Source organism: Salmo trutta, chromosome 13 (assembly GCF_901001165.1).
Source record: "Salmo trutta chromosome 13, fSalTru1.1, whole genome shotgun sequence".
Classification (NCBI taxonomy): Eukaryota; Metazoa; Chordata; class Actinopteri; order Salmoniformes; family Salmonidae; genus Salmo; species Salmo trutta.
In genome coordinates this window covers 55,398,481-55,424,841 of record NC_042969.1, presented here as the reverse complement: position 1 = coordinate 55,424,841, position 26,361 = coordinate 55,398,481, and the positions used below count along the sequence as shown (strand labels likewise).

Genomic DNA, 26,361 nt, shown 5'->3' with positions numbered 1-26,361 from the left:
CTATGACAGTGGAGAGGTGAGAATGGATTATGCCAATTTGAAGCTAGGGATGATTAGGTAACCATGGTAGTGTGAGGGGCCAGGTTGGTAATTTAGACAGGACACCAGGTCTAACATTCCCATGTATGCTACGGTATAAGTGTCATGGGGTTCCTTTAGAGACCACAGAGAGTCAGGATTTGGGTTATTAACCGTCTTATCCGACGGACAGTACCTTTTACAGGGCAGCGTCCCCATCCTTTTACAGGGCAGCGTCCCCATCCTTTTACAGGGCAGCGTCCCCATCCTTTTACAGGGCAGCGTCCCCATCCTTTTACAGGGCAGCGTCCCCATCCTTTTACAGGGCAGCGTCCCCATCCTTTTACAGGACAGCGTCCCCATCCTTGCCTCATACTGGCCACCAAACACCACTTCCAGCAGATTCAAAAATCCAAACAGTTTTCTCTGAGAGGTCTCGCGTCCAAGTCTTAACCAAGCTGAACCAATACTGGCAGTATTGTATGGTATTTGTTCAAATGAGCACACACACACACACACACACACACACACACATATACATACATATATATATATATATATATATATATATATATATATATATATATATATATATGTATATACACTGCTCAAAAAAATAAAGGGAACACTTAAACAACACATCCTAGATCTGAATGAAAGAAATAATCTTATTAAATACTTTTTTCTTTACATAGTTGAATGTGCTGACAACAAAATCACACAAAAAGAATCAATGGAAATCCAATGTATCAACCCATGGAGGTCTGGATTTGGAGTCACACTCAAAATTAAAGTGGAAAACCACACTACAGGCTGATCCAACTTTGATGTAATGTCCTTAAAACAAGTCAAAATGAGGCTCAGTAGTTTGTGTGGCCTCCACGTGCCTGTATGACCTCCCTACAATGCCTGGGCATGCTCCTGATGAGGTGGCGGATGGTCTCCTGAGGGATCTCCTCCCAGACCTGGACTAAAGCATCCGCCAACTCCTGAACAGTCTGTGGTGCAACGTGGCGTTGGTGGATGGAGCGAGACATGATGTCCCAGATGTGCTCAATTGGATTCAGGTCTGGGGAACGGGCGGGCCAGTCCATAGCATCAATGCCTTCCTCTTGCAGGAACTGCTGACACACTCCAGCCACATGAGGTCTAGCATTGTCTTGCATTAGGAGGAACCCAGGGCCAACCGCACCAGCATATGGTCTCACAAGGGGTCTGAGGATCTCATCTCGGTACCTAATGGCAGTCAGGCTACCTCCGGCGAGCACATGGAGGGCTGTGCGGCCCCCCCAAAGAAATGCCACCCCACACCATGACTGACCCACCGCCAAACCGGTCATGCTGGAGGATGTTGCAGGCAGCAGAACGTTCTCCACAGCGTCTCCAGACTCTGTCACGTCTGTCACGTGCTCAGTGTGAACCTGCTCTCATCTGTGAAGAGCACAGGGCGCCAGTGGCGAATTTGCCAATCTTGGTGTTCTCTGGCAAATGCCAAACGTCCTGCACGGTGTTGGGCTGTAAGCACAACCCCCACCTGTGGATGTCGGGCCCTCATACCACCCTCATGGAGTCTGTTTCTGACCATTTGAGCAGACACATGCACATTTGTGGCCTGCTGGAGGTCATTTTGCAGGGCTGCATTTTGCATTTTGCAGGGTTGCAAGATCAAATCCCTGAGCTGACAAGGTAAAAATCTGTCATTCTGCCCCTGAGCAAGGCAGTTAACCCACTGTTCCTAGGCCATCATTGAAAATAAGAATTTGTTCTTAACTGACTTGCCTAGTTAAATAAAAGGTCAAAAATTGAAAAACTGCATTTGGTGAGACAAGCATTTTACACTTCTCTTTTTGTAAAATTTGGCTTGGATGTAATCCTCACAGTTGACAAGGCTCCAGCTCCAACCACTGTTCCCTGTCACCCTAGAGATGAATATTACTATGAAGAGTTTAAGAGGCTGACAGATAATGTAGTACTGGCTACAGGTTTAACACATCTGCTCGTGCTCCTTAGGGGCATCAAATTATAAAAATACAAACAGATTGGTGCACTTTAAAATTCTAAGCACACAATGAGATGGCATCATTTTTCCGTGTTGTCTGGTAAGCTTTTAGGCTATATTATGTTTCTGTATAAAACATACACTGCGTGCTATATTTAAATTTCCTGTTTTGTCTACTTTTGAAAATTAATGCAGTGTACAAATTGCAGATTTTTTTATCTAGTTAAGCTAACTAACTTTTCTTCCAAAAAGTTCTCAAGTTAACTTTTCAAGTTGAATTCAAGACATACTCACCATTTGATGATGTAAGGGCCAGTGGGGCCACAGTAAGTGCAGCCTCTTGTAGTGGTGGGTTCAACAAGCAGTCAAATATAAAACTCTGCTGCTGGCGATGCCAGGACAGCGGAGTCAATCACCACCTTCCGTAGACACCTGAAACCCCACCTCTAAGGAATACCTGGGATAGGATATAGTAATCCTTCTAACCCCCCCCCCCCCCAAAAAAAGGTATAGATGTACTATCGTAAAGTGGTTGTTCCACTGGATATCATAAGGTGAATGCACCAATTTATAAGTCGCTCTGGATAAGAGCGTCTGCTAAATGACGTAAATGGAAATGTAAATAAAGCAGAAGAGTGAGCTTGTAAGACTTCTGAGAAGAAAGGATCATTATTGAAATAAAACATATTTAAATATAAGGAACTGGACCACAAAAGTACTTAAAATCCCAAAATAAGGTAGGAATCAACATCGTAGGGATAAAAACAAAGCAAACAAAGGACACAGAAGGCACAGTCTGTGGGTCTGTCCGGGTGTATTGTGATAGAAGGTGGGGTGTCTGTTTTTGTGTTTGGAAAAGTCTGGAGTTAAGTGAGTGAAAATGGAAAATGGCTGCAAATGCCAGAGCCCGTGTGTGTCTGAGAGCAGGAGTTTTGTGCAGATATGGGATATACATTAAAATAGATTATAAACATAGATTATTTATTTATTGTCGTATAATGATAGAGCGGTCCCGAACCCTGTACCCTAGACACCCACCTGAGCAACCTACACACTAAGGAGAAATCCTTATCTGTTTTATAGGCCTACTGCAAGTAGCCTATATGCAGCCAAAACAGAAAGATAAACGCGGTCAGAGACCCAATAAAGCAGCACTGCCCCCTCAAGAGTCTGAGCCTGCCTGACAGGGTTGGACCTATAAAGCCAAATTCCCCGGATGGGTGAGCATAATATACAAGGAATTTCTCAAAGCTGCTAATGAGTAACGTTGATGACCTTGTACCTAGCCAGTGGGGATTCCAGTGTATCTCATTATGGTAAATGGGGAAATAAGTATAGCCAGATATCATTCTAATGGCTTAGCAGATAATAACAAAAGCTGATCAGTATTTAGGAATAAAATATATATTATTTACAGGAAACTCATTCAAGTCGTGTGGAGAAAGGATTGGGGGGGTGAAATATACCTCTCCCATAATGATGATCCACGCTTCTTTGAAATGTATATAATAATTTATCAAGCCTACAAGCAATAAAATACTCCATTATTATGGTGGGAGATTATAATACGGTTTTAAATACCTCAACGGACCATAAAGGAAATCACACTACAAACTATCACCCTCATGCTCTTAAGGAGATCATGAATATAATGGATATAATGGAACTAGTGGATATATGGAGGCTTAAATATCCTGACCTAGTGAGATATACATGGCGGAGGCTCCATCAAGCTAGTCATCTTGACTACTTTCTTATGTCATTCTCGCTGGCAGCAAAAGTTTTAAAAAAGTGTTGATAGGGGACAGAATGCGGTCGGACCATCAAATAATTGGCACATACATTACTCTTACAGAATGTACACATGGGCAAAATTTGATAATTCAAACCTATTGGATGGTTTTTAACCAGGACAGAATAATTTAGGATCTTTTTTTCTGACATAATATAGGTACAGCAGATCCCCTTATTGTATGGGACACTTTTAAATGTGCCTCATCTTTAAAACAAATGCAATTTAAGTCAAAATATTTAATATTAAGAAAGGAAATAGAGAGACAAACAGTACAGACAGATAGCAATAAAAATAGTACCACAGAGACACAGAATACGTTAGAGGAAAAACTAACAGAAATGGAGGAACTTATTCAAGAAAGATCAAGTGTAATATATATATATATATATTTAAATCTTCAACAAAGAAATGCTACCATAAACAATTTACTGAAACTTACAAATGACAGTCACCCATGATTCACCTAACTATATTTTGAAAAAGGAAGCAAAGTACTTTAAGCATATGTTTTCATTTCAGTCTCCTCCATCTCCACTAACCGAAGTTAATTGTAAGGATTGTTTTCCTATTAATAATGTAAAATTAACAGCTGTACAGAAATACTCATGTGAAGGCCAAATTACAGAGGAGGAACTTCTTGATGCAATTAAAGCCTTTAAGTCTGGGAAAGCTCCAGGACTTGATGGCATACCAATTAAGGTATACCAAACCTATTTTGATGTACTCAAAGGACCGTTATTAGCGGGTTTTAACCAATCCTATAAAAATGGTAGATTATCAGAAACTCAACCAGAGACACGCCACCAGCGGTCTCTTCACAGTCCCCAAGTCCAGAACAGACTATTGGAGGCACACAGTACTACATAGAGCCATGACTACATGCAACTCTATTCCACATCAAGTAAATCATGCAGCAGTAAAATTAGATAAATAAAAAACGGGTAACAATACACCATATGAAACTGCAGGGACTGTGAAGCAAAACAAACAAACAGACACATGCATACAAACACACAATAACATACACACATGTATTTTGTGTTATAGGTAAGTGGTACACTAGTAGAGGCCTGAGGGCACACACGTAATATGTTGTGAAATCTGTTATGAATGTATTGTAATGTTTTTAAAATGTATAACTGTCACGGTTGTCGCACGAAGGAGACCAAGGCAGTTTTATTATAACTGTGAAACTATGCAAGACATACAAAATAAACTACTAAACAAAATAACAAACCGTGATGAAGAGGTGAAACATACACTACCTCAAAATAATCTCCCACAAAACCTAGTGGGAAAAACAACAACTTAAATATGATCCCCAATTAGAGACAACGATGACCAGCTGCCTCTAATTGGAGATCATCCCCCTCCCAAAAAACATAGAAATACAGAAACTAGAACCCCACATAGAAATACATAAACTAGACAAAACCCCCAACATAGAAAAAAGAAACTAGAACCAACAGACATAAATAAACTAGACAAAACCCCCTGTCACGCCCTGACCTACTTTACCATTGTAACGGCTGTCGGAAGAGAGAGTAGACCAAGGTGCAGTGGAGTTAGTGTTCATCATGATTTAATTTAATAAAGAACACTACACAAAACAAAACGAGAAAACTGACAGCCAAGCAGTCCTGTCAGGTGCAAAACACTCAACAGAAACAATTACCCACAAAACCCAAAGGAAAAACATGCTCCTTATGTATGACTCCCAATCAGCAACAACGCTCTACAGCTGTGCCTGATTGGAAGCCACACGGCCAAAATCAATGAAACAAACCAACATAGGAAAATGCACATAGAACGCCCACCCAATGTAACACCCTGGCCTAACCAAAATAAAGAACAAAAACCCCTCTCTATGGCCAGGGCGTTACAACCATAGAAAATAAAAGCTTTCTATGGTCAGGACGTGACAATAAATGTCTTAATTTTGCTGGACCCCAGGAAGAGTAGCTGCTGCCTTGGCCACAGCTAATGGGGATCCATAATAAATACAAATACAAAAAAATACAACTTTTATATCATCGTGTAGTTTACCAATAAAATGGTCTAACGGTGAAGTGGATGGACATGCTTGGTATTCATATCCCGAAAGAAAGAAATTATCTCACTCCAATACATTTTAATAGAAAGTTGGCTAAAATAGATAAGATATTGCTGCCGTGGAATGGAAATACTTGTCAAATTGTGTTTACCTATTTGCTATGGCCTTGCCTACACCTAGCGACTTGTTTTTTAAATTATATCAGAAAAAAATATTGCATTTTATTTGGAATGGCAAGCCTAACAAAATGAAACGGGACTATTTATATAATGAATATGAATTCGGAGGGCAGAAATTATGAAATATTAAAGCATTAGACCTCTCGCTAAAGGTTTCAGTTATACAAAAGTTATACTTAAATCCGAACTAGTTCTCGAGCAGATTCGTAAGAATGTCGCTCCCAAGTTCAATAATGGCCTTTTTCCCTTATTCAGATAACAACCTCTCACTATCGGTTATTTGAAAAGGAAATCATCTCCAAAATATCGCTATAGAAGCCATAGAAAGTTGGTTGCAATTTCAGTTTAATCCACCAGAAAAAAACAGAACAACAAATATTGTGGTTAAACTGAAATATACTAAATGATAAAAAAACAAACATTTTTCCCAATAAAAAAAAGGTCTAATCTTCGTAAATGATATCATAAATAGGACATGCAGCTAACAAAAATATATGGAAATATTTGCTGTAATCAAAATTACAATCAACCAATTTCAGCATTACCGCAAAAATAGAAGAGGCAAGTGGAAGGGGGAGAAAGTAAGGAACTTGTCTGTCGGTCCTGCATTAAAGACCAAAATTGGATAAAGAAAATTGTGATAAATAAAAAGGTATACCAGTTTCATTTAAGGACTAACACATTCAGGCTGTGCCATATAGATTGCAAAATAGTTGGCAAGAGATTTTCAATGTACCGATTCCATGGCACATGCTTCATGAAATGATACACAAAACAACGCTGGATTCAAAACTTCAAGTTTTTCAATTTAAATTATTATACAAAATTCTTGCAACCAATTTCATGTTACATATATGGGGGATACAATAATCCCAGCTTCGCAGATTTTGTTGCGAAGAGACAGAATCATTAGATAATTTGTTTTGGTACTGTCCATATGTAGCTAGGTTCAGTAATGGCTGCAGAATTGCAACATTAACCTGGAGCTAACTCTGCAAATAGCACTGCTGGGTGATTCAAAAAGTAATAGGCAATCTATCAATAATATAATAATACTCTTAGCAAAAATGTTTTCCTTAATTTACAATATGTAGAATCTAATAGAAAAGAAAGGTTCAGAACTTTTGTGAAACGTCACCGCACAATTGAAAAATATATGGCAAATAGAAATCATAACTGGATGGTGCTCAGAGATAGATGGGAGGGGTTGAGTGGAGCTGAAGGATGGGAATAAAAACAAACAAAAGATAACTATTCGAAAATATACAGTGTTCATAAAATGTACATAGTATGTATAAATGGAAGTAGAAGCCAAAGACTTCTGAGATTATAAAAAGATGGATTGGCATTCAATCACGGACTTGCATATCCTCTCTAGGGTAGGGGGCAGTATTTGCACGGCCGGATAAAAAACGTACCCGATTTAATCTGGCTATAACTACTGCCCAGAAACTAGAATATGCATATAATTATTGGCTTTGGATAGAAAACACCCTAAAGTTTCTAAAACTGTTTGAATGGTGTCTGTGAGTATAACAGAACTCATATGGCAGGCAAAAACCTGAGAAGATTCCTTACAGGAAGTGCCCTCTCTGACCATTTCTTGGGCTTCTACACTCTCTTTATTGAAAACTGAGGATCTCTGCTGTAACGTGACACTTCCTACGGCTCCCATAGGCTCTCAGAAGGCGGCAAAACGCTGAATGATGCCTTTGGAGCCCCTGGCTGAAAAACAGTAGCGCATTTTGATATTGGTCGATCAGAGAACAATGAGACTGGGGCACGTGCACGAGGCGACACCATGTTTTTATTTTTTCGTCTTTGAACGAAAACAGGGTTTTCCGGTTGGAATATTATCGCTTTTGTTACGAGAAAAATAGCATAAAAATTGATTTTAAACAGCGGTTGACATGCTTCGAAGTACGGTAATGGAATATTTAGAATTTTTTGGTCACGAAACGCGTCGGGCGCGTCACCCTTCGTCACCCTTCGGATAGTGTCTTGAACGCACTAACAAAACAGAGGATATTTGAACATAACAATGGATTATTTTGAACCAAACCAACATTTGTTATTGAAGTAAAAGTCCTGGGAGTGCATTCTGACGAAGAACAGCAAAGGTAATCAAATTTTTCTAATAGTAAATCGGAGTTTGGTGAGGGCCAAACTTGGTGGGTGTCAAAATAGCTAGCCCGTGATGGCTGGGCTATCTACTCAGAATATTGCAAAATGTGCTTTTGCCGAAAAACGATTTTAAAATCGGACATAGCGATTGCATAAAGGAGTTCTGTATCTATAATTCTTAAAATAATTGTTATGTTTTTTGTGAACGTTTATCGTGAGTAATTTAGTAAATTCACTCAACGGAAGTTTGCGGTGGGTATGCTAGTTCTGAACGTCACATGCTAATGTAAAAAGCTGTTTTTTGATATAAATATGAACTTGATTGAACAAAACATGCATGTATTGTATAACTTAATGTCCTAGGAGTGTCATCTGATGAAGATCATCAAAGGTTAGTGCTGCATTTAGCTGTGGTTTGGGTTTATGTGACATTATATGCTAGCTTGAAAAATGGGTGTCTGATTATTTCCGGCTGGGTACTCTGCTGACATAATGTAATGTTTTGCTTTCGTTGTAAAGCCTTTTTGAAATCGGACAGTGTGGTTAGATTAACGAGAGTCTTGTCTTTAAAATGGTGTAAAATAGTCATATGTTTGAGAAATTGAAGTAATAGCATTTCTAAGGTATTTGAATAACGCGCCACGGGATTCCACTGGCTGTTGAGTAGGTGGGACGATTTCGTCCCACATACCCTAGAGAGGATATTCAATACTTTTTTCAGGTACACCACTACCTACAGTATATATGTATATGACGCTTCTAAGGGGGTATAGTCTAGTAAGCTAACGTTAGACAACTCATGTGGGGTACATGAAAACATAATCTCATATGCCTAAGCATTCAGAACAACTCATCTCTGTTAAACACTACATAAACTGACAAGGACAATAAACGCAGCAATTTAAATATATAAAAAGTTTGTTTTATTGATGTTACATGACAAGCGTGGATGTTAACATGTCACATAAATATGATTATCTCCTCAATTTCACTGTATATAAATGTCACCCAGTGTTTAGACTATATCTCTCAGACACTATATGAAAAATGTTTTTATTCTTTTTCTGCACTTATCCTCCACTCAGTCCTCTTGGGAGCTGTGGTAATGATCCACCTTTATTCATTTTTCATAGCAGCACTGTGCCCTGTGACATTGTGTGCTTCATTCCTGCCTGACTTCCTGGTCCTACAACACACACAGCTCCAGTTGGAGGCCCTAATTAAGTGTTTATGTGGCCCACAGTTTTGTATGCAGGGGCAACAGGGTGAAAACACACTCCAGGTAACATTCTCTCTGAGTAAGTCTGTGTCCTCAGTTTGAAAACCTATATACACATATACCAAACATTAGGACACCGTCCTAATATTGAGTTGCACCCCTCCCCCCTTTTGCCCTCAGAACAGCCTCAATTCGTCGGGGCATGGATTCTACAAGGTGCCGAAAGCGTTCCACAGGGATGCTGGCCCATGTTGACTCCAATGCTTCCCACAGTTGTGTCAAGTTAGCTGGATGTTCTTTGGGTGGTGGACCATTCTTGATACACACAGGAAACTGTTGAGTGTGAAAAACCCAGCAGAGTTGCAGTTCTTGACACAAACCGGTGCGCCTGGCACCTACTCTGTTCATTCACCCTCTGAATGGCACACATATGTCTCAAATGTCTTACGGCTTAAAAATCCTTCTTTAACCTGTCTCCTCCCCTTCACCTACAATGATTGAAGTGGATTTAATAAGTCACATCATACCTTTCACCTGGATTCACCTGATCAGTCTATGTCATGGAAAGAGAAGGTGTTTTTAATGTTTTGTATACTCAGAAGAGAGTATAGAGAACATTTGTTTTTTCTACGGACGTAGGTAGGAACATGAAAATGGAAAACAATTAAGGCCCCTCCAAGCTGTTTTTGGTTTCCTGTTGCATTATTTAATTTTTGTGGACCATTGCCACCTAACATTGGGGTGGTGTGATATTCATATGACTAACTACGGACAAAACACTAAATAATGGTCCAAAAATAAGATAGGAAAAGATAAGTCACTCATTCGACATTTAAGTCTTTACTGAAGACTCATCTCTTCAGTAGGCCCAGGAGTGCTAAGGTGAACAGCAAGGCATTGGAATGATGAACTACCCCTTGCTGTCTCTGCTGAGCCGGCTCCTCTCTCTCCACTGGGATTCTCTGCCGCTGACCCTATTACGGGGCTGAGTCACTGGCTTGCTAGTGCTCTCCCATGCCGTCCCTAGGAGGGTGCCAGTCGTTTTTCGCTATACTCGACTTGAGTGGGTGGTGTGATCTTCCTGTCCAGTTTTGCACCCACTCGGGCTCATGCGGTGGAGGAGATCTTCGTGGGCTGTACTCCGCCTTGTCTCAGGGTAGTAAGTTGGTGGTCTCTTGATATCCTTTTGGTGGTGTGGGGGCTGTGCTTTGGCAAAGTGGGTGGGGTTATATCCTGCATGGTTGGTCTGTCCGGGGGTATTGTCAGACGGGACCACAGTGTCCTCCCCCCTCCCCACATCTCAGTCTCCAGTATCTACGCTACAGTAGTCTATGTATCAGGGGGCTAGGGTCAGTCAGTCCTATCTCGTGTAATTATCCTGTCTTATCTGGTTTCCTGTGTGATCTTAAGTATGCTCCCTATAATTCTCCCATCTCTCTCTCCCCTCCCGGAGGACCTGAGCCCTAGGGCCATGCTTCAGGACTACCTGGTCTGACGACTCCTGGCTGTCCCCATCCCCAGTCCACCTGATCATGCTGCTGATGTAGTTTCTGTTGTTCTGCCTGTGGCTATGGAACTCTGATCTGTTCACCAGACGTGCTGAATGCTCGGCTATGAAAAGCCAACTGACTTTTACTCCTGAGGTGCTGACGTGTTGCACCCTCTATAACCAATGTGGTTATTATTTATGAACATTTGAATGTCTTCAAGAGTACTATTATAATCTCCACCGGGCACAGCTAGAAGAGGACTGGCCACCCCTCAGAGCCTGGTTCCTCTCTAGGATTCTTCCTAGGTTCCTGTCTTCTAGGGAGTTTTTCAAAGCCACCGTGCTTCTAAATCTGCACTGATTGCTCTTTGGAGGTTTAGTTTAGGTTTCTGAATAAGGAATTTGTGACAACTGCTGATGTAAAAAGGGATTTATAGATATATTTGATTGATTGATGATAGTAGATGTTTTCTGCTTTCTTATAGTGTCTTTGTAGTCTTCACTAGATGTTAGTTTCTGCAATAGTCTTGGTCTGTGTCGTTTACTGTGGCTTGTGTTGTGTACACCTTGTTATACAAAATATTGTAAGCCTTGAAAGCCGTGGCTTTAAGGGGTAGAAACTACATTAGCATATGTGAGTCAGACATTGGCAAAGATACAGAAGCTAGGATTCCTCTGTAAGTGGCAGAAAGTCATGATGAGAAAGCCTGCTTATGTTACCAAACCAAACCATATTTAACACAATGCACAATGTTCATAGTACAGCCATTATTCCATCTGTTGTGTTGGCAACAGCACACACATTGTATGCTTAGTAAGCAACATTCACTGTTCAAGACTTTCTTAAAAATGAAGCATAGAGATGTATTCTGTTAAAAATCGTACTAGAACTGAGCACCTATTACTTATTTATGCTTTATGTAAGGGATTATCAACAAGGGGCAACAGTGAGGGAAAAAAGTATTTGATACCCTGCTGATTTTGTACGTTTGCCCACTGACAAAGAAATGATCAGTCTATAATTTTAATGGTAGGTTTATTTGAACAGTGAGAGACAGAATAACAACAAAAAAATACAGAAAAAAGCATGTCAAAAATGTTATAAATTGATTTGCATTTTAATGAGGGAAATAAGTATTTGACCCCCTCTCAATCAGAAAGATTTCTGGCTCCCAGGTGTCTTTTATACAGGTAACGAGCTGAGATTTAGGAGCACACTCTTAAAGGGAGTGCTCCTAATCTCAGTTTGTTACCTGTATAAAAGATACCTGTCCACAGAAGCAATCAATCAATCAGATTCCAAACTCTCCACCATGGCCAAGACCAAAGAGCTCTCCAAGGATGTCAGGGAAGAGATTGTAGACCTACACAAGGCTGGAATGGGCTACAAAACCATCGCCAAGCAGCTTGGTGAGAAGGTGACGACATTTGGTGCGATTATTCGCAAATGGAAGAAACACAAAAGAACTGTCAATCTCCCTTGGCCTGGGGCTCCATGCAAGATCTCACCTCGTGGAGTTGCAATGATCATGAGAACGGTGAGGAATCAGCACAGAACTACACGGGAGGATCTTGTCAATGATCTCAAGGCAGCTGGGACCATAGTCACCAAGAAAACAATTGGTAACACACTACGCCGTGAAGGACTGAAATCCTGCAGCGCCCGCAAGGTCCCCCTGCTCAAGAAAGCACATATACATGCCCGTCTGAAGTTTGCCAATGAACATCTGAATGATTCAGAGGACAACTGGGTGAAAGTGTTGTGGTCAGATGAGACCAAAATGGAGCTCTTTGGCATCAACTCAACTCGCCGTGTTTGGAGGAGGAGGAATGCTGCCTATGACCCCAAGAACACCATCCCCACCGTCAAACATGGAGGTGGAAACATTATGCTTTGGGGGTGTTTTTCTGCTAAGGGGTCAGGACAACTTCACCGCATCAAAGGGACGATGGATGGGGGCCATGTACCGTCAAATCTTGGGTGAGAACCTCCTTCCCTCACCCCATTGAAAATGGGTCGTGGATGGGTATTCCAGCATGACAATGACCCAAAACACACGGCCAAGGCAACAAAGGAGTGGCTCAAGAAGAAGCACATTAAGGTCTGGAGTGGCCTAGCCAGTCTCCAGACCTTAATCCCATAGAACATCTGCGGGGGGAGCTGAAGGTTCGAGTTGCCAAACGTCAGCCTCAAAACCTTAATAACTTGGAGAAGATCTGCAAAGAGGAGTGGGACAAAATCCCTCCTGAGATGTGTGCAAACCTGGTGGCCAGCTACAAGAAATGTCTGACCTCTGTGATTGCCAACAAGGGTTTTACCACCAAGTACTAAGTCATGTTTTGCAGAGGGGTCAAATACTTATTTCCCTCATTAAAATGCAAATCAACTTATAACATTTTTGACATGCGTTTTTCTGGATTTTTTTGTTGTTATTCTGTTTTTGTTGTTCAAATAAATCTACCATTAAAATTATAGACTGATCATTTCTTTGTCAGTGGGCAAACGTACAAAATCAGCAGGGGATCAAATACTTTTTTCCCTCACTGTATGCGTTCTATGGAAAATAATGAACACCGTGGAAGGAGTTGCATTATTTTAAAGAGAACGCATGGAGCCCCGAGTTGACTATCCCTTTCATACCATGGCTATAATTGAACACATTTGCCGCTAGAAATGTGCTAAGTTTCCTGTTCAACATTCACTGAAGTAGCTAGCAAGTTTACTAGAATAGCTACAGTAGTTGCCATGGTAACCAAGCAAGAGGACAAGTACATTAGTGTGTCTAGTTTGAGAAACAGACACCTCACAAGTCCTCAACTGGCAGCTTCATTAAATAGTACCCGCACAACACCAGTCTCGACGTCAACAGTGAAGAGGCAACTCCGGGATGCTGGCCTTCTAGGCAGAGTTCTCCTCTGTCCAGCGTCTGTGTTATTTTGCCCATCTTAATCTTTTATTTTTATTGGCCAGTCTGAGATATGGCTTTTTCTTTGCAACTCTGCCTAGAAGGCCAGCATCCCGGTGTCGCCTGTTGACGTTGAGACTGGTGTTTTGCGGGTACTATTTAATGAAGCTGCCAGTTGAGGACTTGTGACACGTCTGTTTCCTTGTCCTCTTGCTCAGTTGTGCACCGGAGCCTCCCAATCCTCTTTCTATTCTGGTTAGGGCCAGTTTGCGCTGTTCTGTGAAGGGAGTAGTACACAGCGTTGTACGAGATCTTCCGTTTCTTTGCATTTTCTCGCATGGAATCGCCTTCATTTCTCAGAATAAGAATAGACTGATGAGTTTCAGAAGAAGGTTCTTTGCTTCTGGACATTTTGAGCCTGTAATCAAACCCACAACTGCTGATGCTCCAGATACTCAACTAGTCTAAAGAAAGCCAGTTTTATTGCTTCTTTAATCAGAAAAACAGTTTTCAGCTATGCTATCATAATTGCAAAATGTTTTTCTAACGATCAATTAGCCTTATAAAATGATAAACTTGGATTTTTTATTTATTTCACCTTTATTTAACCAGGTAGGCTAGTTGAGAACAAGTTCTCATTTACAACTGCAACCTGGCCAAGATAAAGCAAAGCAGTGTGACACAGACAACAACAACAAGAGTTACACATGGAGTAAACAATAAACAAGCCAATAACACAAACAAGTCAATGACACAGTAGAAAAAAAAGATAGTCTATATACAGTGTGTGCAAAAGATATGAGGAGGTAGGCACTAAATAGGCCATAGGAGCGAATAATTACAATTTAGAAGATTAACACTGGAGTGATAAATGAGCATATGATGATGTGCAAGTAGAAATACTGGTGTGCAAAAGAGCAGAAAAGTAAGTAAAATAAAAACAGTATGGAAATGAGGTAGGTCGATTGGGTGGGCAATTTACAGATGGACTATGTACAGCTGCAGCGATTGGTTAGCAGCTCAGGTAGCTGATGTTTAAAGTTGGTGAGGGAAATAAAAGTCTCCAACTTCAGCAATTTCTGCAATTCGTTCCAGTCAAATCAAATCAAATGTATTTATATAGCCCTTCTTACATCAGCTGATACCTCAAAGTGCTGTACAGAAACCCAGCCTAAAACCCCAAACAGCAAGCAATGCAGTCAGTCAATGGCAGCAGAGAACTGGAAGGAAAGGCAGCCAAATGAGGTGTTGGCTTTGGGGATGATCAGTGAGATATACCTGCTGGAACGTGTGCTATGGGTGGGTGTTGTTATCGTGACCAGTGAACTGAGATAAGGCGGACCTAGACTTACAGATGTCCTGGAGCCAGTGGGTCTGGCGACGAATATGTAGCGGGGGCCAGCCGACTAGAGCATACAGGTCGCAGTGGTGGGTGGTATACGGGGATTTGGTAACAAAACGAATGGCACTGTGATAGACTGCATCCAGTTTGCTGAGTAGAGTAATGGAAGCTATTTTGTAGATGACATTGCCGAAGTCGAGGATCGGTAGGATAGTCAGTTTTACTAGGGTAAGTTTGGCGGCGTGAGGGAAGGAGGCTTTGTTGCGAAATAGAAAGCCGATTCTAGAATTGATTTTGGATTGGAGATGTTTAATATGAATCTGGAAGGAGAGTTTACAGTCTAACTAGACACCTAGGTATTTATAGTTGTCCACATATTCTAGGTCGGAACCGTCCAGGGTGGTGATACTAGTCGGGCGGGCAGGTACGGGCAGCGAACGGTTGAAAAGCATGCATTTGGTTTTACTAGCGTTTAAGAGCAGTTGGAGGCCACGGAAGGAGTGTTATATGGCATTGAAGCTCGTTTGGAGGTTTGTTAGCACAGTGTCCAAGGAAGGGCCAGAAGTATACAGAACGGTGTCGTCTGCGTAGAGGTGGATCAGGGAATCGCCCGCAGCAAGAGCGACATCATTGATATATACAGAGAAAAGAGTTGGCCCAAGAATTGAACCCTGTGGTGCCCCCATAGAGACTGCCAGAGGTCCATGCCCTCCGATTTGACACACTGAACTCTGTCTGCAAAGTAGTTGGTGAACCAGGCGAGGCAGTCATTAGAAAAACCAAGGCTATTGAGTCTGCCGATAAGAATACGGTGGTTGACAGAGTCGAAAGCCTTGGCCAGGTCGATGAAGACGGCTGCACAGTACTGTCTTTTATCGATTGCGGTTATGATATCGTTTAGTACCTTGAACGTGGCTGAGGTGCACCCTTGACCGGCTCGGAAACCGGATTGCACAGCGGAGAAGGTACGGTGGGATTCGAAATGGTCAGTGATCTGTTTATTAACTTGGCTTTAGAAGACTTTAGATAGGCAGGGCAGGATGGAAATAGGTCTGTAACAGTTTGGGTCTAGGGTGTCACCCCCTTTAAAGAAGGTGGTGACAATCTTTAGGGATCTCGGACGATTCGAAAGAGAGTTTGAACAGGCTGGTAAATGGTAATTGCAACAATGGCGGCGGATAGTTTTAGAAAGAGAGGGTCCAGATTTTCTAGCCCAGCTGATTTGTACGGGTCCAGGTTTTGCAGCATTTTCAGAACATCTGCTATCTGGATTTGGGTGAAGGAGAACCTGGGGAGGCTTGGGCGAGTAGCTGCGGGGGGGCGGAGCTGTTGGCCGGGGTTGGAGTAGCCAGGAGGAAGGCATGGCCAGCCGCTGAGAAATGCTTATTGAAATTTTGATTATCATGGATTTGTCGGTGGTGACCGTGTTACCTAGCCTCAGTGCAGTGGGCAGCTGGGAGGGGGTGTTCTTGTTCTCCATGGACTTTACAGTGTCCCAAAACATTTTGGAGTTTGAGCTACAGGATGCAAATGTCTGCTTGAAAAAGCTAGCCTTTGCTTTCCTGACTGACTGCGTGTATTGGTTCCTGACTTCCCTGAACAGTTGCATATTGCGGGGACTTTTCGATGCTCTTGCAGTCCGCCACAGGATGTTTTTGTGCTGGTCAAGGGCAGTCAGGTCTGGAGTGAACCAAGGGCTATATCTGTTCTTAGTTCTGCATTTTTTGAACGGGGGCATGCTTATCTAAGATGTTGAGGAAATTCATTTTAAAGAATGACCAGGCATCCTCGACTGACGGGATGAGGTCAATATCCTTCCAGGATACCCGGGCCAGGTCGATTAGAAAGGCCTGCTCGCAGAAGTGTTTTAGGGAGCGTTTGACAGTGATGAGGGGTGGTCGCTTGACCGCAGACCCATAGCGGATACAGGTAATGAGGCAGTGATCGCTGAGATCCTGATTGAAAACAGCGGAGGTGTATTTGGAGGGCAAGTTGGTCAGGATAATGTCTATGAGTATGCCCATGTTTACGGATTTAGGGTTGTACCTAGTGGGTTCCTTGATGATTTGTGTGAGATTGAGGGCATCTAGCTTAGATTGTAGGACTGCCGGGGTGTTAAGCATATCCCAGTTTAGGTCACCTAACAGAACAAACTCTGAGGCTAGATGGGGGGCGATCAATTCACAAATGGTGTCCAGGGCACAGCTGGGAGCGGAGGGGGGTCGATAGCAGGCAGCAACAGTGAGAGACTTATTTCTGGAGAGGTTAATTTTTTTAATTAGAAGTTCGTACTGTTTGGGTATAGACCTGGAAAGTATGACAGAACTTTGCAGGCTATCTCTGCAGTAGATTGCAACTCCTCCCCCTTTGGCAGTTCTATCTTGACGGAAAAGGTTGTAGTTGGGTATGGAAATCTCCGAATTTTTGGTGGTCTTCCTAAGCCAGGATTCGGACATCAGGGTTGGCGGAGTGTGCTAAAGCAGTGAGTAAAACAAACTTAGGGAGGAGGCTTCTGATGTTGACATGCATGAAACCAAGGCTTTTTCGATCACAGAAGTCAACAAATGAGGGTGCTTGGGAACATGCAGGGCCTGGGTTTACCTCCACATCACCCGAGGAACAGAGGAGGAGTAGGATGAGAGTACGGCTAAAGGCTATCAAAACTGGTCGCCTAGAGCGTTGGGGACAAAGAATAAAAGGAGCAGATTTCTGGTCCTGGTAGAATAGATTCAGGGCATAATGTGCAGACAGGGGTATGGTGGGGTGCGGGTACAGCGGAGGTAAGCCCAGGCACTGAGTGATGATAAGAGAGGTTGTATCTCTGGACATGCTGGTTATAATGGGTGAGGTCACTGCATGTGTGGGAGGTGGGACAAAGGAGGTATCAGAGGTATGATGAGTGGAACTAGGGACTCCATTGTAAACTAAAACAATGATAACTAACCTAAACAACAGTATACAAGGCATATTGACATTTGAGAGAGACATACAGCGAGGCATAAAGTAATCACAGGTGTTGATTGGGAGAGCTAGCTAGACAACAACAGGTTTGACAACAGCTGATCAGCTAAAACGGCGATGACTGGGCAGAGAGGGTCGGTTAACTACACACAGAGCCTGAGTTCGCGGCTGGGGCCGACAGATAAACAAAAAATAAACAGAATGGAGTACCGTGATTAATGGGCAGTCCAGTGATCATAGGGTCTAGCAATAGATGGAACAGGGAAGCCGCGGAGTAGTCGCTACTACGCTAGCACGCGTGCGACACAGCATTTAAAGTTAGTAGCCCGGGGCTAGTAGAAGCGTCTGCTCCGACGTCCGACAGAGGCCGGTTAAAGGCACAGCGGATGGAGTATTCGTCGGCAGACCAGTCGTGGTGGTGCGGCGGGGCACCGTGTCGACTAAGGATCCAAGCCAGATGGCGAAATAGGTATTGTAGTTGTAGTAATTTAGTTTGCTAGCCGGGAGATGCGCTTGGCTCACGGCTAACTGGTGCTAGGTTCGGGGCAGGGGCAATAGCCACTCGGTAGCAGCGGTGATCCAGTGCCAAGGTCCAGAGCTTACGGCGAGGATCCGGTGGAGTAGTGGGTTCTAGCCGTGTTTGGGTGGAGTCCGGGTGAACAACTGAGTAGGCCGGGAGGTGGGCCTCTGGGATAGCTTCGGCACTAGGTAACTCGGTGGGTGCTAGCTAGCTGTGAAGATCAGGAGTAATGGTCCTGGGATTACGGCAGGAATCCGGCGTTTTAGTGGAGAGACAGTCCGATACTGGTAGGCTGGCGAGTATTATCCAGGCTAAAAAAAGGGCTGGTATCTGTGCAGAAGGTAAAGGCCGCTAGCAGTGGCTAACAATGACTAAATAGCTTGTAGCTAATTAGCTGGTTAGCTTCTGATGGCTAGGTGGTTCTTGCTATAAGGTCTAAAAATGTAAAATAATAGCGGTTCCGTATCACATTGGGTGAGGCAGATTAGCTAACACAACATGCCATTGGAACACAGGAGTGATGGTTGCTGATAATGGGTCTCTGCATGCCTATGTAGATATTCCTATGTAGATATTCCAGAAAAAATCTGCCGTTTCCAGCTACGGTAGTCATTTACAACATTAACAATGTCTACACTGTATTTCTGATGGCCTAAAATGGCCACTTTCATCATGATACATTTTTTTTATAAAATGGTTTGTGATACAAATGTAAAAATGTCAAACATCAAGCATGTCAAAAGTTTCTATGTGAGAATTGCCAGAACAATCTGAGATACCAAAAATATTTCCCATTCCCGCTGGTGTGGAATCGCCCTTAGGGCTAAGTAGTCCATTAGGACATGTGTGCTCATGAATGTAATTTTAGCATTGGTGCAATGGTGAACGTGTTGCACTCGCTTTGACTTGCAGTAAGCACAGAAGAGTACATTAGTTTACACTGTGAAGTGTTTGCCCACATTGAGGCTGTGAAAACCCATCGTAGTCTGTCAAGGCCCTTACCGGTGCAGTGTTAGCGAGCTAGCTACATAGCTGTCTTTGTCATAGCTTGATAATTGTGTAGTTTAGTAATAGCTAGGTTAGCTAGCCAGCTATTTCCGTCCCCCGCGACGCCATTGTTCCATACCCAGCCAACTATTACCGACGAGCAGCATTGTAGAAACTAAATACTTTACAAAGGAACGTCTTGATTAGTGTTGTTATGTTAGCTAGCTACAAAGTTGCTTTTGTATAATAGCCAACCTCTACGGACTAGCAGCACTGTAGAAACTATTACATTACAACGTAACGACTTGATTAGTGTAGTATTGTGTTAGTTAGCTAGCATTTTCGTCACTTTAGTCAATAAGATTTTCGCAACGTAAGCTTAACTTTCTGAACATTCGAGACGCGTAGTCCACTTGTCATTCCAATCTCCTTTGCATTAGCGTAGCCTCTTCTGTAGCTTGTCAACTATGTGTCTGGCTATCCCTGTTCTCTCCCCTCTGCACAGGCCATACAAACGCTTCACACCGCGTGGCCGCTGCCACTCTAACCTGGTGGTCCCAGCGCGCACGACCCACGTGGAGTTCCAGGTCTCCGGCAGCCTCTGGAACTGCCGGTCTGCGGCCAACAAGGTTGAGTTCATCTCAGCCTATGCTACCCTCCAGTCCCTAGACTTCCTGGCGCTGACGGAAACATGGATTACCACAGATAACACTGCTACTCCTACTGCTCTCTCCTCGTCTGCCTACGTGTTCTCGCATACCCCTAGAGCATCGAGCCAGCGGGGTGGTGGCACTGGAATCCTCATCTCTCCCAAGTGGACATTCTCTCTTTCTCCCCTGACCCATCTGTCTATCTCCTCACTTGAATTCCATGCTGTCACAGTTACCAGCCCTTTCAAGCTTAACATCCTTATCATTTATCGCCCTCCAGGTTCCCTTGGAGAGTTCATCAATGAGCTTGATGCCTTGATAAGTTCCTTCCCTGAGGATGGCTCACCTCTCACAGTTCTGGGTGACTTTAACCTCCCCACGTCTACCTATGACTCATTCCTCTCTGCCTCCTTCTTTCCACTCCTCTCCTCCTTTGACCTCACCCTCTCACCTTCCCCCCTACTCACAAGGCAGGCAATACGCTTGACCTCATCTTTACTAGATGCTGTTCTTCCACTAATCTCATTGCAACTCCCCTCCAAGTCTCCGACCACTACCTTGTATCCTTTTCCCTCTCGCTCTCATCCAACACTTCTCACTCTGCCCCTACTCGGATGTTATTGCGCCGTCCCAACCTTCGCTCTCTCTCCCCCGCTACTCTCTCCTCTTCCATCCTATCATCTCTTCCCTCTGCTCAAACCTTCTCCAACCTATCTCCTGATTCTGCCTCCTCAACCCTCCTCTCCTCCCTCTCTGCATCCTTCGATTTTCTCTATCCTCCAGGCCGGCTCGGTCCTCCACTCCTGCGCCGTGGCTCGACGACTCACTGCGAGCTCACAGAACAGGGCTCCGGGCAGCCGAGCGGAAATGGAGGAAAACTCGCCTCCCTGCGGACCTGGCATCCTTTCACGCCCTCCTCTCTACATTTTCCTCTTCTGTCTCTGCTGCTAAAGCCACTTTCTACCACTCTAAATTCCAAGCATCTGCCTCTAACCCTAGGAAGCTCTTTGCTACCTTCTCCTCCCTCCTGAATCCTCCTCCCCCTCCCCCCCCTCCTCTCTCTCTGCGGATGACTTCGTCAACCATTTTGAAAAGAAGGCTGATGACATCCGATCCTCGTTTGCTAAGCCAAACGACACCGCTGGTCCTGCTCACACTGCCCTACCCTGTGCTTTGACCTCTTTCTCCCCTCTCTCTCCAGATGAAATCTCGCGTCTCGTGACGGCCGGCCGCCCAACAACCTGCCCACTTGACCCTATCCCCTCCTCTCTTCTCCAGACCATTTCCGGAGACCTTCTCCCCTACCTCACCTCGCTCATCAACTCATCCTTGACCGCTGGCTACGTCCCTTCCGTCTTCAAGAGAGCGAGAGTCGCACCCCTTCTGAAAAAACCTACACTCGATCCCTCCGATATCAACAACTACAGACCAGTATCCCTTCTTTCTTTTCTCTCCAAAACTCTTGAACGTGCCGTCCTTGGCCAGCTCTCCTGCTATCTCTCTCAGAATGACCTTCTTGATCCTAATCAGTCAGGTTTCAAGACTGGGCATTCAACTGAGACTGCTCTTCTCTGTGTCACGGAGGCTCTCTGCACTGCTAAAGCTAACTCTCTCTCCTCTGCTCTCATCCTTCTAGACCTATCTGCTGCCTTTGATACCGTGAACCATCAGATCCTCCTCTCCACCCTCTCCGAGCTGGGCATCTCTGGCGCGGCCCACGCTTGGATTGCGTCCTACCTGACAGGTCGCTCCTACCAGGTGGCGTGGCGAGAATCTGTCTCCGCACCACGTGCTCTCACCACTGGTGTCCGACAGGGCTCTGTTCTAGGCCCTCTCCTATTCTCACTATACACCAAGTCACTTGGCTCGATCATATCCTCACATGGTCTCTCCTATCATTGCTACGCAGACGACACACAATTAATCTTCTCCTTTCCCCCTTCTGATAACCAGGTGGCGAATCGCATCTCTGCATGTCTGGCAGACATATCAGTGTGGATGACGGCTCACCACCTCAAGCTGAACCTCGGCAAGACGGAGCTGCTCCTCCTCCCAGGGAAGGACTGCCCGTTCCATGATCTCGCCATCACGGTTGACAACTCCCTTGTGTCCTCCTCCCAGAGTGCTAAGAACCTTGGCGTGACCCTGGACAACACCCTGTCGTTCTCCACTAACATCAAGGCGGTGACCCGATCCTGTAGGTTCATGCTCTACAACATTCGCAGAGTACAACCCTGCCTCACACAGGAAGCGGCGCAGGTCCTAGTCCAGGCACTTGTCATCTCCCGTCTGGATTACTGCAACTCGCTGTTGGCTGGGCTCCCTGCCTGTGCCATTAAACCCCTACAACTCATCCAGAACGCCGCAGCCCGTCTGGTGTTCAACCTTCCCAAGTTCTCTCACGTCACCCCGCTCCTCCGCTCTCTCCACTGGCTTCCAGTTGAAGCTCGCATCCGCTACAAGTCCATGGTGCTTGCCTACGGAGCTGTGAGGGGAACGGCACCTTCTACCCCCCCCCCCCGAAAGATTTAGATGCACTATTGTAAAGTGGTTGTTCCACTGGATATCTTAAGGTGATTTGTAAGTCGCTCTGGATAAGAGCGTCTGCTAAATGACTTAAATGTAAAATGTAAATGTAAAAAACCTTCAAACAAGATTATTCATAAATCACATCATATAGGACCTCAGTAGGTAGGTGAGATGAATGGTAAAAGCACTCTGCTGTAAACCTTGCCCTCTTTACTCTGTAGGGAAAGGTATTTGTTATTTTCTTAGACTATAATTGTATTATTTGTTGAATTCACATTCAAAGCACCACAGAATTTCACTAGTACCACTTACCATTCAACAATATTGATAACTATGAATGCCGAATATCAAACACATTGGAAGTAGTAGTTTTGAAAACATGAGTTGATTTGATGTTTGATTTTCAATGTTCTGATGTTTAAAAGCCATAAAATGTTTACTAAAAGAAAAGTACATGCCATTTCCACAAAGTATCCGCATCGGTTGCCAAAATGACACATGGGGACCTGAGTTCTAGATTACAAAATGCATTTGTTACCCATTTTCAAAGATGTAATTGTTTCATCTGAAACAGCTGATGATTTCCCTCATTAATATTTATGCAAGTGCCCAGAGAGGATGACTGCCTCACCGTCATGAATATTCAATAGGGCCCAGCCAACAGTACCCACTGCGTTCTGCACCCTATTGCAATACAGCAGTGATCAATCCTACGGTAGCCATCCAGCCATCAATCCTACGGTAGCCATCCAACGGACACCTCTCATAAGTAAGTCAGTGCATATATCATTTGCTGAGTTGGTAAATTATTCAAAGAGCTTTTAAATAATGCAAGGGCACAGTATCAATCGAAGCAGATTTTCAGCAGCAGAGTTTTGTCCAGTTGATCAACTTTTTTTTATCAACATTTTGGAGGTGAATAAGGAGTAATCTAAACTAAATAATACATTATATGGTTTAACTAGGTATTGCCTGGCCAACAGTAAAGTACAGTAATTCAAAAACATATTTTTATAGACAATTAAGTCACTTCAATTCTGACAGTGACAACTTGGAAGTAGAACAATCTCCAGCCATTAAAGCTAAACCCAAATGAATGTACTGCACAAAACACATTTTTAGAGGGTTAATTCATGAAAATTATTCAGACAACTTTTCCTGAGGGGAGGGGGTGATATAGATGTATTCCCTTGGCTTTGTCCCTGAACCCCTGGTTTGATTTGAACATCATGACACATGTCCTTTCCTGTTGATATTTTAATGAGGACTAATGTCCAAAGATCTCTCTCTGTGTCTCTGTAGACCTGACAGAGACTAATATCATTTGAGATATTGAATTACCCGGTGTGGCTTGGGATCCATTTCATCAGCGATAAGGACACGCACAAAGCAACGTGTCTTTAGAGAAAGTAATACAAACCAGATTGGAAAAGCAAATTCGCTACAGACATAGGAGTTCACCTTGAAACAACGTTTCTCTGGCTTTGGTGCATGGATTTTTCTCTGGTCAAGAGTCAGTATAATAAAACAACAACATAAAAACACATCAGCAAAACCAGTTTAAAACAAGGTTATAGTGGCCACCTTGCTCAGAGAACTGATGACTCACACCACCAGGGTTGTATTTTCTCTTTCAGGTCAGGAGGATTATCAGAGTCTGGTAAAAACACACATTTACTGTTGTGGACCTTTTTTTACAGGCACTGAGTCCACAGTCCACCTGGTCAGCTTTTCCGTAGCTGATAACAGTGGAGACATGCTCTGATTGCCGTAACATGGCTGAGAGAGGACCACAACAGTCTTCGTAATATGTTCGCTCCATTGTCCAATTTGGGACTATAGCTAGCTAGGGCCCCGGGAGGACAGGTGCCGGGCTGCCTCTCAGACCCATGATATGATTGTGTGAGCCAGGTCGTGGAGCGCTGCAGATGGAGCCTGAGTGGGGCAACCTTCCAGAGAACCAGGGACCCTGTCTAGTATTCTCAATCCCCCAGGTGGTGTAGGGGAGGGTTGGGCTTGTGCCGCTAGCAACAGACGGGTATGGCTGGTTCATGTCTGATTCAGATGGTACACTACAGCTGTCTCAGGCCCAGCCAGGGAGCCTAGAGTGGGGAGACTAGCACTGGCAGCACATATCCCACTGTCTTACCAGGCACAGGGAGGGAGGATGATTAGTAGGACAAGCTCTGCAGTCAACCAAGATTGACAGGCACCTGCAAGGCTTTACAGTCACTCTGTGTGATGAGGTGGCTAGCTCCCACACAGCAGACGGCAACACACACTTAGTCAGGGAGGAAACCAGGGGGAAGTTCAGTTAAATAATCAACATATTTTGCTTCTCTCCCTTATTCTTCCCCTAAGTCCCTCTATGCTACCTGTCTTGAATACTTTTCTAAAAGTACTAGAGATTTGATACTGATATGGTGGTGATCCCACGGTAGTTTCTAGCAAATTATTTGACCTACCTCTCCACTCTTTTCAGAGCAGTACTAAATTAAAGGAAGGTTAGAAGGAAGGAAGGAAAGAAAAAACAAACAAAGGAAGGAAGAAGAAAGGACAGCAGGAAGGAAGGGAAAAACCAAAGAAAGAAGGAAGGAGGGCAGTTACAGTATGAAGAGTACTTGGACAGGGCCAGAGAGACAGCTGGCTAATACCATGTCTACCATGTTGAGTAGGCTCAGAGATTCTAGCCACAGGGAACCATGGAGACATAATACACCAGCCAGGAAAACCTTAGAGGAATAAGTGTCCAATCCTTCATCCTAACCACATGCTTACTGTGAATCTATAATACTTATATAATATAATATAATACTTGCAACAGGAAACCTGTCTTTTTAGCAATAAAGTCCATGAGATGGCTGCAATAGTTTTAAGCAGATCTAAAGTAAACAATGTGCAGCCTGAAATTGGTGCATTGGATGCATGCAATGAACGTAATGCAACTGCAAGCTGCTGTATTCCAAAACGTGTTTAAATCACCCTTCCATCTATGTGAAATTGTGTTGTTTTGGTAAACAGAAGATGTCTCCATAAGGGAATGATAACATGACCATCCCACCACAATTTACCAATTTACTAAAACCACTGTAAGTGATATTTGATCAAAGTGAGAAATATAGCCATCATCCTTATGATTAAGAAACAAATGTATAATGTATTATTTTTGATAGATGGTAACATGGGACCAGTTTGTTTATTCATGCTTGGGCTTTGGTAACGTCGAAAGGATTTAATGACGTATAGTAAATGGTCCATACAGAGGCATCATTGCAGTTTTAGTATAATTTTTACGTGGTGCGACATGGTGTCATTAGAATGTCAAAATAGTGACATTTAACCATTGCAGTTATATGTAACCTTGGCTGACATACTGTATTATTTATAGCCTATGTCAGGTTTACAACTGTTGTTGGCTACATATTGGTGATGCCTACGTTATAATGAAAACATACAGGCACCATCTCACAATTGTTTCCTTACTCTGTCACTAGGGGTACTGTATGTCTTCATCTCAGAACTAACATTTCAGTCACATCCTCTACCTACACATGTTCATGTGTCATTTACTTTTTTTAGCAAATATTCCT

General features: G+C 43.5%; 1 protein-coding gene across 2 annotated transcripts in view; it reads right to left on the bottom strand.

Moving 5' to 3' along the window:
* LOC115206071 (limbic system-associated membrane protein-like) overlaps window positions 1-26,361 on the bottom strand; it is a 760,567-nt gene that overhangs the window by 337,380 nt on the left and 396,826 nt on the right. The gene's annotated exons all lie outside the window — the stretch shown is intronic.